This window comes from Hemibagrus wyckioides, linkage group LG12, assembly GCF_019097595.1.
Source record: "Hemibagrus wyckioides isolate EC202008001 linkage group LG12, SWU_Hwy_1.0, whole genome shotgun sequence".
Classification (NCBI taxonomy): Eukaryota; Metazoa; Chordata; class Actinopteri; order Siluriformes; family Bagridae; genus Hemibagrus; species Hemibagrus wyckioides.
Window position 1 is genome coordinate 12,396,050 of NC_080721.1, and position 12,904 is coordinate 12,408,953.

Sequence of the window (12,904 nt, forward strand, 5' to 3'; positions counted from 1 at the left end):
CATCCATTTCTACATCCATCTATCCATCCAGCCATCTCTACATCCATCCATCTCTCTATCTAACTATCCATCCATCTCTACATCCATCTGTACATCCAGCCATCTCTACATCCATCCATTTCTCTATCTATCTCTCTATCCATCCATCCATCCATCCATCCATCCATCCCAGTTATCACCACCACCATGTGCTCAGGATATTTTTATGATAAATAAATACACCATCCAGTCATGTAGACAGACACAATAAATAAATAAATAAATAAATAAATAAAAGTCTAAATAAACACACCTCACTCACTGATTATTTTACAAGGAGCACATACAGTAGATACAAGGCATTTAGCATGAATCTTATTGTGCTAAGAAGGCAATGAATAAATAAAAATGAATTAATTAATACAATCGTATTTTCCACTCACACACAAATTAAACAGCTCATTAGCATGTGTCTGAACGTCAGTGTAAGCGATTTATCTTATCGGGTCCAATCAGAAAGCGGTGGTTTGTTGTCAGTGGGTGTAAAGTGGCGATGCGGCAACTGCAGCTCTTCACCCAGACGCCTGATCACTGCCCTTGCCTAACCACAGCCACACACACACACACACACACACACACACAGGTTTACTCCATCCTGCACGGGAGAGGTTCATAAAAGGAAAAAAACAGGCAGCAGAATTGCAGCAGGAAATGACAAACAGAGAAAACTATTTTTCGTCGTTTTTGGTGCAGGGGAAAGAATGCAACGTCTTCCTGGGGAGACTGGAATACGATACCGAATGAGCCGCGGCGTCTCAGTCATCGCATCACGAGAGGAACAGATCCTCGTCAGTCACATGGACCTTATGGGTGTGTGTGTGTGTATATATATATATATACACACCGTAAAAACTTTGGCATGAATCTACACACAGCTGGGTCACATTTCACTATCACGCTACACAATGTCATCATAAATAAACTCGTTAGAAAGTTTTAATGCACTTGAAGATCAAAGCTGGACCACATTCTCCTCTCTCTGAAATAACACACTGCGTTTCTGTGGCGTTTCTGTGGGTTTATCGCTTCACTGAGAGAGCTAGATCAAGGTAACACACCATCATTAACATAATAATAATTCAAAAATAATAATAATAATAATAATAATTAAATTTAAAATAATAATAATAATAATAATAGTAAAACAACAATAATTATTACTATTATTATTATTATTATTATTATTATTATAATAAGCACCACTCCAATACCCATAACACCTGGAATAACTTTTTTCTTTTTTTTTAAGTTTTAATATTTATTTAGATTTTATTTTTAGTACAGTTTAAAAATTATAGTCATATTTTCCACACTGGTTGAATAGTCATATTTTCCACACTGGTTGAATAATGCTATTTTTTTCCTATGCAACTGTGCGTGTGTGTGTGTGTGTGTGTGTATGTTTATAGCTTTATTTGTTTGTTTTTAATGGCTATAATTCTATATCCTCAATAATGGGGATATACGTGTAATGGGACACAAAAGTATCGTGACATCATGATGATGATGAAGATGATGATTTTCTTCACACAGCATCACTTTCAATATTCCACTACATCTTATCAGATTTTGGAGGCGGGGTCTGAGGAGGCATGTCGTAGTAAACTAACCGGTATAACTGAGACAGACGTAGCGGTCACTAAAGGGTCACTAAATTTTATTCCCCTTCGATCCTCTAGGGTCCACTACAATCCTCTAGGGTCCACTAGGGCCCACTACAGTCCACTAGGGCCCACTACAGTCGTCTAGGGTCCACTACAATCCTCTAGGATCCACTACAATCCTCTAGGGTCCACTACAATCCACTAGGGTCCACTACAATCCTCTAGGGTCCACTACAATCCACTACAATCCTCTAAAACCCACTACAATCCTCTATGATCCACTACAATTGTGTAAAATCTTATGTTTTCACTTTAACGATCTGTTAATAAATCACAGCTTGTCTTTCAGCCTTTAACCCCTAAAGTGCCGAGGGGTTTTAGGAGCATTAGGGATCATACGCACGTATAATAATGGAGGAAATAAAATAGAAGAATCTGTTCAGGTTGAGACAAGCAGCACTTCAATAGCGTTAAAGCTGGTGTGTGTGTGTGTGTGTGTGTGTGTGTCAGTGATAAAGCAGCCCCAGGGCTCTTGAAGCCATAGCATCAGTGTCTTTGTATCAGAGGCTTTGGGGTTTTTAATTGCTGGGAAAGAATGCAGCCAGAGCGGTTTTTTCACTCGCCTTTCACTCTCACCTCTACTGTGCCACGTCTCGGCACGTCTGAGTCTCACCTCCTAGCCACACACACATACACACACGTACATAATAATAATAATAACTCACTCCAAGAATGTACAGAAGCATGGATTTAAATTCACGACTCTTAAGCACTAAATCCGCTAATCAGAAACGGTACCAGGTCATGTGACCGCGTCCGCTACGTTAATAACAATTCTCGCTAACGACCAAAACGTGTCCGGTTTCTCTGAGCATGCACGATTCCATACACTTCCCTTACACTTATGCAAAACATTCTTGTACGGAAAAGACAACACACGTGGGAATTCCTAAATAAATAAATTATTGAATCAGATTAGTGTTAATTTTTGCTAATAGGAATTTATTTGCGGTTTACGCAATTCAGATAATCGTACTTCCTTAGCATCCATTTCACCAGTAGATAAAAGGAGACATTATTATTATTATTATTATGATTATTATTATCATCAACAGTCACAAGGTTGTTGCACTTAATCGTGACTCACACCATCTGTGAGCGTTTCCTTCTCTTTTCTGCAACACACACACACAGTTCTTCTGTGGTGTAGCTCAAAAAAGCTGCCCTGTTCACTAATATGCATCTTTTATATACACTCATCGTCCACTTTATTAGGAACACCTGCACGCTCATACGGTTCTCTGATCAGCCGATCAGGTGGCAGCAGTGTAAAATCATGCAGGAGCAGGTGAAGAGCTTCATCAGAATGAAGAAAAAAGTTTGATCTCTGTGATTTAACCGTGACGTGGTTTCAGAATCTTCTGATCTCCTGCTGGGATTTTCACACAACAGACTCTACACAATGGTGCTGGTCAGCAGAAAAGCACCTCAGCATGCACTAAACAGCAAACCATGTGGTGGATGAGCTTCAACAGCAGAAGACCACATCAGGTGTGTGTGTGTGTGTGTGTGTGTGTGTGTAGTCTTATATGTAATCACAGGTGGAGTGCTGCAGTACTGATACAGTACAGGGTGAGGTCATGAGTCAAAGTCCACCTCAGTGTAGTTACTTATGAACTACAGTAAGCTGACTCCGAGACACGCTGTCCCGCAGTACAGCAAGCTCCAATCTAATACAATCAAATACGGTCCACTACGGTCAGCAGAGTCAGCTACAATCCAATACAGTCCACAATGGACCATAGTGGACTGCTACAATCCCTACGGTCCACTACAATCCCACTAGGGTCCACTACACTCCACTCCACTAGGGTCCACTACAATCACTTACAGTCCACTACAATCCACTAGGGTCCACTACAATCACTTACAGTCCACTACAGTCCACTAGGTTACACACACACACACACCTAACCCAATATCCTCTCCATTACTGAGGTCCAGGGCTGAGCTTCCTTTGGGCAAAAACAACAAAGCAGCACAAATGAAAGCACATTTGAAGTTGGAATTGAGCATTAGTGGCACACACACACCCACATAAACAAACACACACACCCAAACAGGTGCACACCACATGCCACACCCTGAGTGAAAACACACTCATCTCTGACTGAAGCAGACATGTTAATATGTCCTTCACAATGACTTCCAGAAGACAGCAGCCACATGTGACACACACACACACACACACACACACACGAGTCTAAATAGGTTTTTCCACCCAGTTTGAGTGCAGGTACGTAGGAGCTGTGCAGCACAACACGTTTTTTTTTTTTCTTCTATAGCCAGCTTCCTGCAGCCACAGGAAGTTAAATCAACTCGCTGATTCTACAGCCTGCTTCCTGCAGCAACAGGAAGTTGAATCACCTCGCTGATTTAGCGGCCGCATGTTCACACTTCGTTAACTTGCATCATTAAGACGAGGCTCTGCGAGGATGCTGTAACACTGACATAATTTACATGACCTCACTCTCAGGACAGCTTTCTGTACCACTTTTACTGAAGAATTTGCATTAGTGTAAAAATTAGTGCCTTAGAGTGAAACACTGCAGTGGGATGTTGAAAGTAGTGCTGTCTCTCTCTCTCTCTCTCTCTCTCTCTCTATCTCCCTCCCTCCCTCTCCCTGTCTCACTCTTTCTTTCTCTCTCCCCCTCACTCTCTCTTCCTCCGTCTCACTCCCCCATCTTGCTTTCTCTCATCATCTCTCTCTCCGTGTCACACTCTTTCTCTCTCCCCCTCACTCTCTCTTCCTCCGTCTCACTCCCCCATCTTGCTTTCTCTCATCATCTCTCTCTCCGTGTCACACTCTTTCTCTCTCCCCCTCACTCTCTCTTCCTCTGTCTCGCCCCCCCATTCACTTTCTCTCTATCATCTCTCTCTTCCCCTCTCTTTCTCTCTGTCTCACTCTCTGTCTCACTCTCTGTCTCACTCTCTGTCTCACTCTCTGTCTCACTCTCTCTCCCTCCCTGTTTCTCTCCCTGCCCCCCCTTGACTCCCCATTTCTCTCTCTCACTCCCCCCAATCTCTCTCTTTCTCTCTCACACTCCATTGCCTGTTTGTCTGGAGATAAAGCGAGTCGGTCCTGGCTTCCTGCTATTGTTGTATTCTACACAAAAGTTACAGGTGTTCTGAAGGAAGGCGAGCGCTGAGACGGGGCAAAGAGGCAGCCCAAAAAAGGGAAGAAATGAAAAGCGCACACACACACACACACACACACACACACACCCCCAGAGTGGAAGAAGAATGATCTCAGCCAAGCCGAGAGAGTGGAATGGCTTTGGCATGGGAGAGAAGGTAAAACTCAGTGGAACACAGGCACACAATGTCACGGTCCTAAAAGGAACAGAACGCACATTTATTAAAATCTTTCCTCATCAGAGTGAAGCGAGAACTCGTGAACAATGACTCATCTGCCTATTATTGATATAAACTCCGCACACATTGTGCAAGATTGTAGAGTCTCCTCCCGAGATGAAACGATAAACATTAATATTAAAAGTCTGGTGAAATGAACAGTGGTGGTTTCTTCTCTTCTACACAGTGACTCAAACCACTGGAGGGCGGAAATCAGTCCTGATGCTCAAGAACTGACAACTTACTTCAAGCCAGGGTCATTCCAATTGGCTCAGCTTTCAGATGTTTCATTTCTCTCCTTTTTCTTCAGAAGCCTCAGCTAGCGTGTCCGTATTCACTGGTAATCATGAGCGTGGAGGAAAACCGGCGCTCTGTTTCAGGTTTAAACGCTGCAGAATAACAGCAGCACACTTTCTGAAACCAGGAACTGAAAACTGAAATGAGATCTGAGGCGAAAAGAAATAAGCAGAACTCCATGCTATCAGAGTAGCCACATCCGTCACCTACAGGTCCAGAATTTCCTGTATATACCCTGTGTGTATGTATATACACACACACACACACCTTTGCATATACCTTGAATACACCTCAAACAGGACTGAAGAACTTCAAACATTTGACCTTGCTGTGACCTTGACGAAAATTTGATTCCAAATGGTTCATCATAACATACAGAAACCCTACAAACTGTCAAGCACTCGTTCCTGAGAATCTCCGGTCAGTACATGGATGGACAGACGGGCGGACAACCAGAATGCCGTCTAGTTATATTTTAATAAATAAAAAAGAAAGAGAAGAAAGTTATGAAGAGAATGGAGAGAGAGAGAGAGAATGGAAGACTAACTCTAAAGTATTGACACCGTTAAAAAACCAAACAAAGCTTTAAGAGTTAGCGTGTGTCTATGGTGGAGGACGCGCTGCAGTGGCTCAGCTGCATTATTGGAGGATTTATGCACCTAGTAGGAGCTCCTTCATCGCTTACGTGTCCTTTTTCCTACACTAAAAGTAAATCAGCTGTCCTGACAGAGCTCTTGTTCCTTTACAGCCGATTTACTTCACTGCATATCATCTGGCGGACATCATTAGTTCAGTTTGTGCTACGCTAAAACTTTCAAATCTTTGCTAAAAGACAGATAAACGGAGCTCAGTGTGATTACATCTAAATGTCAGGCTAGTCGATGCCATGTCTCATTACGCTAACTACATCCTGCTGTGAGTGTCCTGGCACTGAGCTCTGAGCAGCCTGACTCATGCTGGCCTCCAGTGTTTGTGAACATGGCCTGTTGACTCGCATCCAAACCGGCCCCCGTGTGTCATTTAGCATTGTGCAGTAAATGCCCCGGGGTATTTTTAACGAGCTCCGTGTGCCTGTAGTGCTCTAGCCGCGTGGAAGCGTGCTAAGCCTTATCTGTGTTTACCTCGAGCATCGTATTGTCGGACTCTTTAAAAAAGAAAAAAGGGCAGCAGATGGGAAACGATTAACCTGCCTTCCTTTCTGCACCTAATCGCTGACAGAGCCGAGTGTCTCCACCTCCACTCTCAACCCGCTGATCTGTCCGTCATCACGTGCTGCATCCACGCTGACAGAATTACCAACCGCATGCTATGGAAAAAAAATTACCACAACATCTGGATTGAAGGAAGAGAAAGAGAGAGAGAGAGAGAGAGAGAGAGAGAGAGAGAGAGAGAGAGAGAAATGTAATCAGGAGAAGTGAGAGAAAGTGTGCTGGATTACTGTTAAGACTGAGAAAAGTCAAAACAATAAAGGAGACAGGACTCAAGTGGGTCACCGTGCCCCAGTGAGGACAAATCGCTCCAACTCGGGCAGAAAATCAGGTCAACTCCACACACACACACACACACACACACACACACAGCCCAGGTGCACACGATGAGCTAAAGGCATGCTACATGCTAATCAGCACCACTGCTAGCATGAAAAGCCCAGAACTGCAACAAAAATGGTTGCTTACAAAATCACAAAAGTACAGGCTAAAAAGTGTAATATTAACAGAATTTCACCTTTTAATTGTAAAGCTAGTTTTATAATCTAATGCCAACATCTCAACAATTCAGAAAATTACGTAAATACACAGTCACTGGAAATGAGCTGACCGAGTAGCTAACAGAATCTCAAGAACACTTCTAGATGCTAAGCTAACATTATTACACTAGTTAGCCCACTTCCTTGTCGGCATGTATTAACTAGTGCTGCCTTCAGACAACTAGATAATTAGCTAACCAGGAGCTGTTCATCCTATAGCTAACACACATTACCTCACAAACAGCTGAGCAAGTTAAGGTACCCCAAATAACCTCAAATCTTCAGTGCCATGACATAAATGCTAGCAAACTACCTAAATGTCACCTCATGGACACTTTAGCCAGCTAGATACTTAGTTGAAGGTAACATAACAGCTAACATTACTTTGTTAACACCTTAAAACATCCCCCCACACCACACTAATTGTTTTTCCTCAGAGAAAACTTACAAGAGCTAATATTTGATTAGCAGGGAATTGTTAGCATGTCTAGCACATTTCTGCTTCTCAATCACACGCAAAAAGTCACACACTAGCGTATGGCACATGCTAATCTTCTCTGCTGCATATGGAGGCAATCTCTTATCAGCAAACTTGTTGTGATGGAATGCAAACACACTATACATCACAACACACACACACACACACACACACAGGTTGAAGCTAAACAGATTAGTTAACATATGAAACTATAAAACTAGCTAACAGGCAGTTATGGTGTGACTTTAGCAGGCAATGTGAAACCGCTGCAACGAATATTTCCCTCCGAGTCATTCAGCAACAATGTAGGAAAAGTACCTGATGCCTTTAAGAGAGTGTGTGTGTGTGTGTGTGTGTGTGTGTAAATGTCACATTCTAAAGCCTCTAGAGGAAATATGATCTAAAGAAGGACGACGCAGGAATTATTTCACATAATGGGGCTCATGTTAAATAAAAAGTCATCTATTCAATGCTAAATGCCTCCTGAACGTCTCACTCATCGCTCCTAACGTATCTCGTTGCACGTCAACGGATTTATTCAAACATTCACCTGAGAAACGTCTACCTATTTACCTATAAGGAAGCCTACTGTACATTTATGTCAGTGTTACGCTGACAGGGTTATTTATTTCAATCATACATACACTGCTCAGCCATAACATTATGACCACCTGCCTAATATTGTGCTGGTCCCCCCTTTTGCTGCCAAAACAGCTCTAACCCAACAAGGCATGGACTCCACTAGATCCCTGAAGGTGTGCTGTGGTATCTGGTACCAAGATGTTAGCAGCAGTCCTGTAAAGGACTTAAAGGATACTTTTGATAGATACTAACCACTGCAGACCGGGAACACCCCACAAGAGCTGCAGTGTTGGAGATGCTCTGATCCAGTCGTCTAGCCATCACAATTTGTCCCTTCATCAAACTCACTCAAATCCTTACTCTTGTCCATTTTTCCTGCTTCTAACACATCAACTTTGAGGACAAAATGTTGACTTGCTGCTCTAATATATCCCACCCACTAACAGGTGCCATGATGAGGAGATCATCAGTCTTATTCACTTCACCTCTCAGTGGTCATAATGTTATGGCTGATCGGTGTACAAATATAACACAGCAGTGAAAGTGGTTCCACATTAATGGCCTGAAAGGGGGAAGCAGCATTAAAGCCTCACTTCTTGTCGACATGATGCTCAATTTGATTCCAGGAATGATGCAATGCTTCTCTCACCTTGCCGTATTTGCTCTGGACGCACGCTTTGCGCAACAACTTTTGCAGACGTCGCATTATTGTTAAATAACCTGTTAAACCTTTGTGACGGCTGATGTGCTGCAGTGGCTGAGCTGCATTACTGGAAGACTCAGGAGGCGCCTCTTTTTGAAGGGGTTTTGTGAAAAATGTGAATCATCTGTGCTGTGAGACTTCCTGGTATTGATCAACTTACTTTAAAAGAATCATCGGCATTAATCCACTAAAGTTTTATCACTTGGTTGATGAAAAAATATTTCCATTCTCAAAATTTAGCAGTGTCTGGTTTTCTACATACAGCAGTAACAGTGGGTTATGGGATTATTTATTAGCTCTTTGTTAGTGATTATTTCTTCATGGACCCTGTTTCTTTTTCCAGAGAGAGAGAGGGAGAGAGAGAGAGAAAGAGAGCGACAAAGGGAGAGACAGAGACACAAGGGGAGAGACAGAGACAGACAGACAGAGGGAGAGACCAAGGAAGAGACAGGGGGAGAGAGAGGGAGAAAGAGAAAGACAGAAATGAGAGACAGAAGGAGAGAGAGAGACAAAGGGAGAGAGAGAGAGAGAGAGAGAGAGAGAGAGAGAGAGAGAGAGAGAGAGAGAGAGAGACAAAGGGAGAGACAGAGACACAAAGGGAGAGACAGAGACAGACAGATAGAGGGAGAGACCAAGGAAGAGACAGGGGGAGAGAGAGGGAGAAAGAGAAAGGGAGAGACAGAAATGAGAGACAGAAAGAGAGAGAGAGACAAAGGGGGAGGGGGAGAGAGAGAGAGAGAGAGAGAGAGAGAGAGAGAGAGAGGGAGGGAGGGAGGTTATTAGCCTCCCACCGCACAGCTACGAGGTATTATGAGGTATTATGAGGTTCTATAGGACAGGAAATGACCTGCCATGTTTACGCCCATTAGCCTGGTTTTCTCACTGAAACGGACGAGAAAAAAAGGAAGTGACTACATTTTTGGGTTTTTAAATACCAACCCGCCGGGGAAGTTATTTAAGAGAAAAACGCCTTGGAGAAAAGAAACAAATAGCAGTGAGTTCCAGTGATTAAAACTTTGGCAGTGCTGGAAGCTAAAAATACTGTAAGATCTGCCAAACCGTCTGTAATAACCCTCATCACGTTTCAGCTCCCAGCCTTCTACACACATCACGGTGCATTCTGGGAGTTCACGAGGGCACTCAGATGACGGACATCATGCACACGGCTGGACGTGCGTACGATTCAATACCAAGTATAAAAATGACAGGACACGGGATATCCTAGGAAAACATCACAGCCCACAGGGACAGGAGCGGATCATTACAGCGGATTTCACATAATACATTATCGACATGCTGCACTTCACATCCATGATGATGATGAGGCTGTGTAAACCTGCATCACTTTTAACCCTTCAGAAGACTTATTATTATTCATTATTATTATTAAATACATAGTAAATTTTTTATTCATTTATTTCATGTAAATCTTTACAAATTACAAGGATTTCCTTTATTTAATTTCTTTTTTTTTTTTTTTTTTTTTACACAAACACACACAAAGCTGTTTTTAAAGATAAAATCACTCAAAGAGGTTATTTTTGGTACAGCTTAAATGAAACACCTAACATATTTCCTCCCTCAGTTCAACACAATACCGCTTCGCTTGTAGTCTGTGAGCAAACCTGTACATCCTGATTTTTATCGGATATCGAAGAAATTTCTTTGAGAATGCTGATATGATTGTTGTTCTTTTTTGATCACGACACGGCCAGCATTGAAATGGTTTTATCTTGCACGTGGCCCTGTTTCGGGTTTAATAATCGGCAAAATTTCTACATTACAAAACAGCAAGGTTTTTGGAGATATATATAAAAACTGTATTAAACTCATAAAAATACAGGTAAATTTATCGTGTGTTTTTGATAGCTTTTTTTCCCCATTTAAGGAATGTTCAGTCATATTGAAATAAAACAACTAAACACTAAAAATAAACTGTTAAACATTATGTACAATCTTTCCTCTTCAGATTCATATCCCAGGTACATAATATTTGGGGACTAAAATATTTCTCTGTAAGATTTAATAGTGCCCCCCCCCCTTTTTGTTATTAATAAGCATTAGTAAACTCTGTTTGTACTTCAAAATATAACTCTACATGTTCTACACTACCTAAATAACCCCTGTCAGAAGTATTGGAAATCACTGAAACACCAGGCAGCATGTCGTAATTACAACTCGTAATATTGTTTTCCTACGAGTCCTTAATTTACGACTTAGGGGTGTGTCGTGAACAACAACAAAAAAAGGTCATTGTCTCTCAACGTCCAACCCGAACCAAGCCTAAAACCCAACCGAAACCACCTGAACACACACACACACACACATACATACATACACATACATACATACATACATATATATATATATATATATATATATATATATATATATATATCAGGTCGTAATTACGACTTACAAAAGTCGTACACACTAAATCTGTGTATAAAAATTTTGATTTAGGATTATGTAAGGATATACACCATATATCAAGGACATTTTAGACACCATGGTACCGACACACACACACACACACACACCGGTCTGTGAACGGGGAAGAAAAGCTACGTCATAACCCAGATTGAGCACGAGAAAACAGGAAGTGAGGGGTAACGTCATCGCTCGGAGCCACACAAAGATATATAGAATTACTGCTCGGTAGAAAATATGCTTGGGAATCTAAAAAAGTTTTATAACCCGCACGAAGCACAATGACGCTTTATAAACACTCTGGGGTGAGCAGAATGTGAGACCCGAGCGCGCGCGCTGTCACGCACATCCTCCATTTTTTTCCTCCTCCTTAACCCGAAACACTTCCTGTAAAAGTTGCCTGCGCCCTTTTATTTCATTTACTTACGTGATTTGTTTTTAATTATCAGGGCTAAACTCTTAACGGCGCTCGCCGTCACCACGCAAGGAAGCCGGGAAAAGGCGTAAATGAGTGTGCACGAGCGCGCGAAAGTGAAGTTTTAATTTTGTTATTTCTACAGAATGAGGTTTCGGCGCAAGTTCGGCTCGTGCGCGTCCCACCCTGTGTGAAGGTGGTGGAGTGTGTGCACTTGGTTTGTCCTTCCTGGTTTGTTGGGCTTGCACTTGCACACACAAAGCAAATCGGCCACGACGAGTCGGTGCACTGAAAACAGGGTCAAGCACAAAATAAATAAATGATAAAATACATAAATAAAAGTCAAACTTACCTGCTTGTTAAGACGCTTTTTTCTGTCCCAGGTGGATGAAGAGAAAGACAGTCGCCGGTTAGTGCTTTATCCAGGATCTCTCTCTGTCACACAGCGCCGCAAACTTCCTCCGTTCAAAGCTAACGAGCGCCTCTCAGTCTCTTTCTTTCTCTTTTTTTACACTCTCTCTCTCTCTCTCTCTCTCTCTCTCTCTGAAGTGCAGAAGCGCAACTTGGCCCGGGGTGCGGTCCTGAACCGAGGGCGTGGCCTCGCAGCGCCCGAGCCCGCCCCTTCTCAACCTCCTCCAGCCAATCAGAATCGAGTAATCCAAAGCGATCCTCACGGGACGCGAACCAATCGCGACAGCTGAAAAGTTTTTTTTGTATGTAATGATATAGGTTTAGGTTTTGGTCTTTTTTAAATAATAAAATATAACAAACTGGAATTTAAAAAAAATTTAAGTAATTAATGAATTAATTAACGTATGCAAATTTATGTACATTTAGATGAGATGATGTTTTTGGGAGGAGGGCCATGATCTTGAACCCTAGAGAGAGAGAAGTGTGTGTGTGTGTGTAAGAGAGAGAGGGGTGTGGGGGGAGTCTAAGGGCAGTCCTAAGCTAATGTTTAATGAGTGAGGTATGTGCACTAAGGATCTTTATGCCCATATAAGTATTCAGGCTGTGCAGGATGAAGCTACATCATCACTCTGTTGTCCATGTTGTAGTACCGCCCATGTGAGGAATGCCAGGAATTACTCATACACACACACACAGCCATGCCACCAGATTTTTATCGTCTCTCTCTCTCTCTCTCACACACACAGACACACACACACACACACTACACATGACATTATCAATA

General features: G+C 42.3%; 1 protein-coding gene across 2 annotated transcripts in view; it reads right to left on the reverse strand.

The window, feature by feature from the left end:
* LOC131362716 (myosin-9-like) overlaps positions 1-12,252 on the reverse strand; it is a 55,413-nt gene extending 43,161 nt beyond the window's left edge. For both annotated transcript variants that reach the window (XM_058404926.1, XM_058404925.1), the window contains exon 1: positions 12,062-12,252. The gene's annotated coding sequence lies outside the window, so the exon portion shown is untranslated. The remainder of the gene's footprint in view (positions 1-12,061) is intronic.
* Between the last annotated feature and the right edge of the window lie 652 nt (positions 12,253-12,904).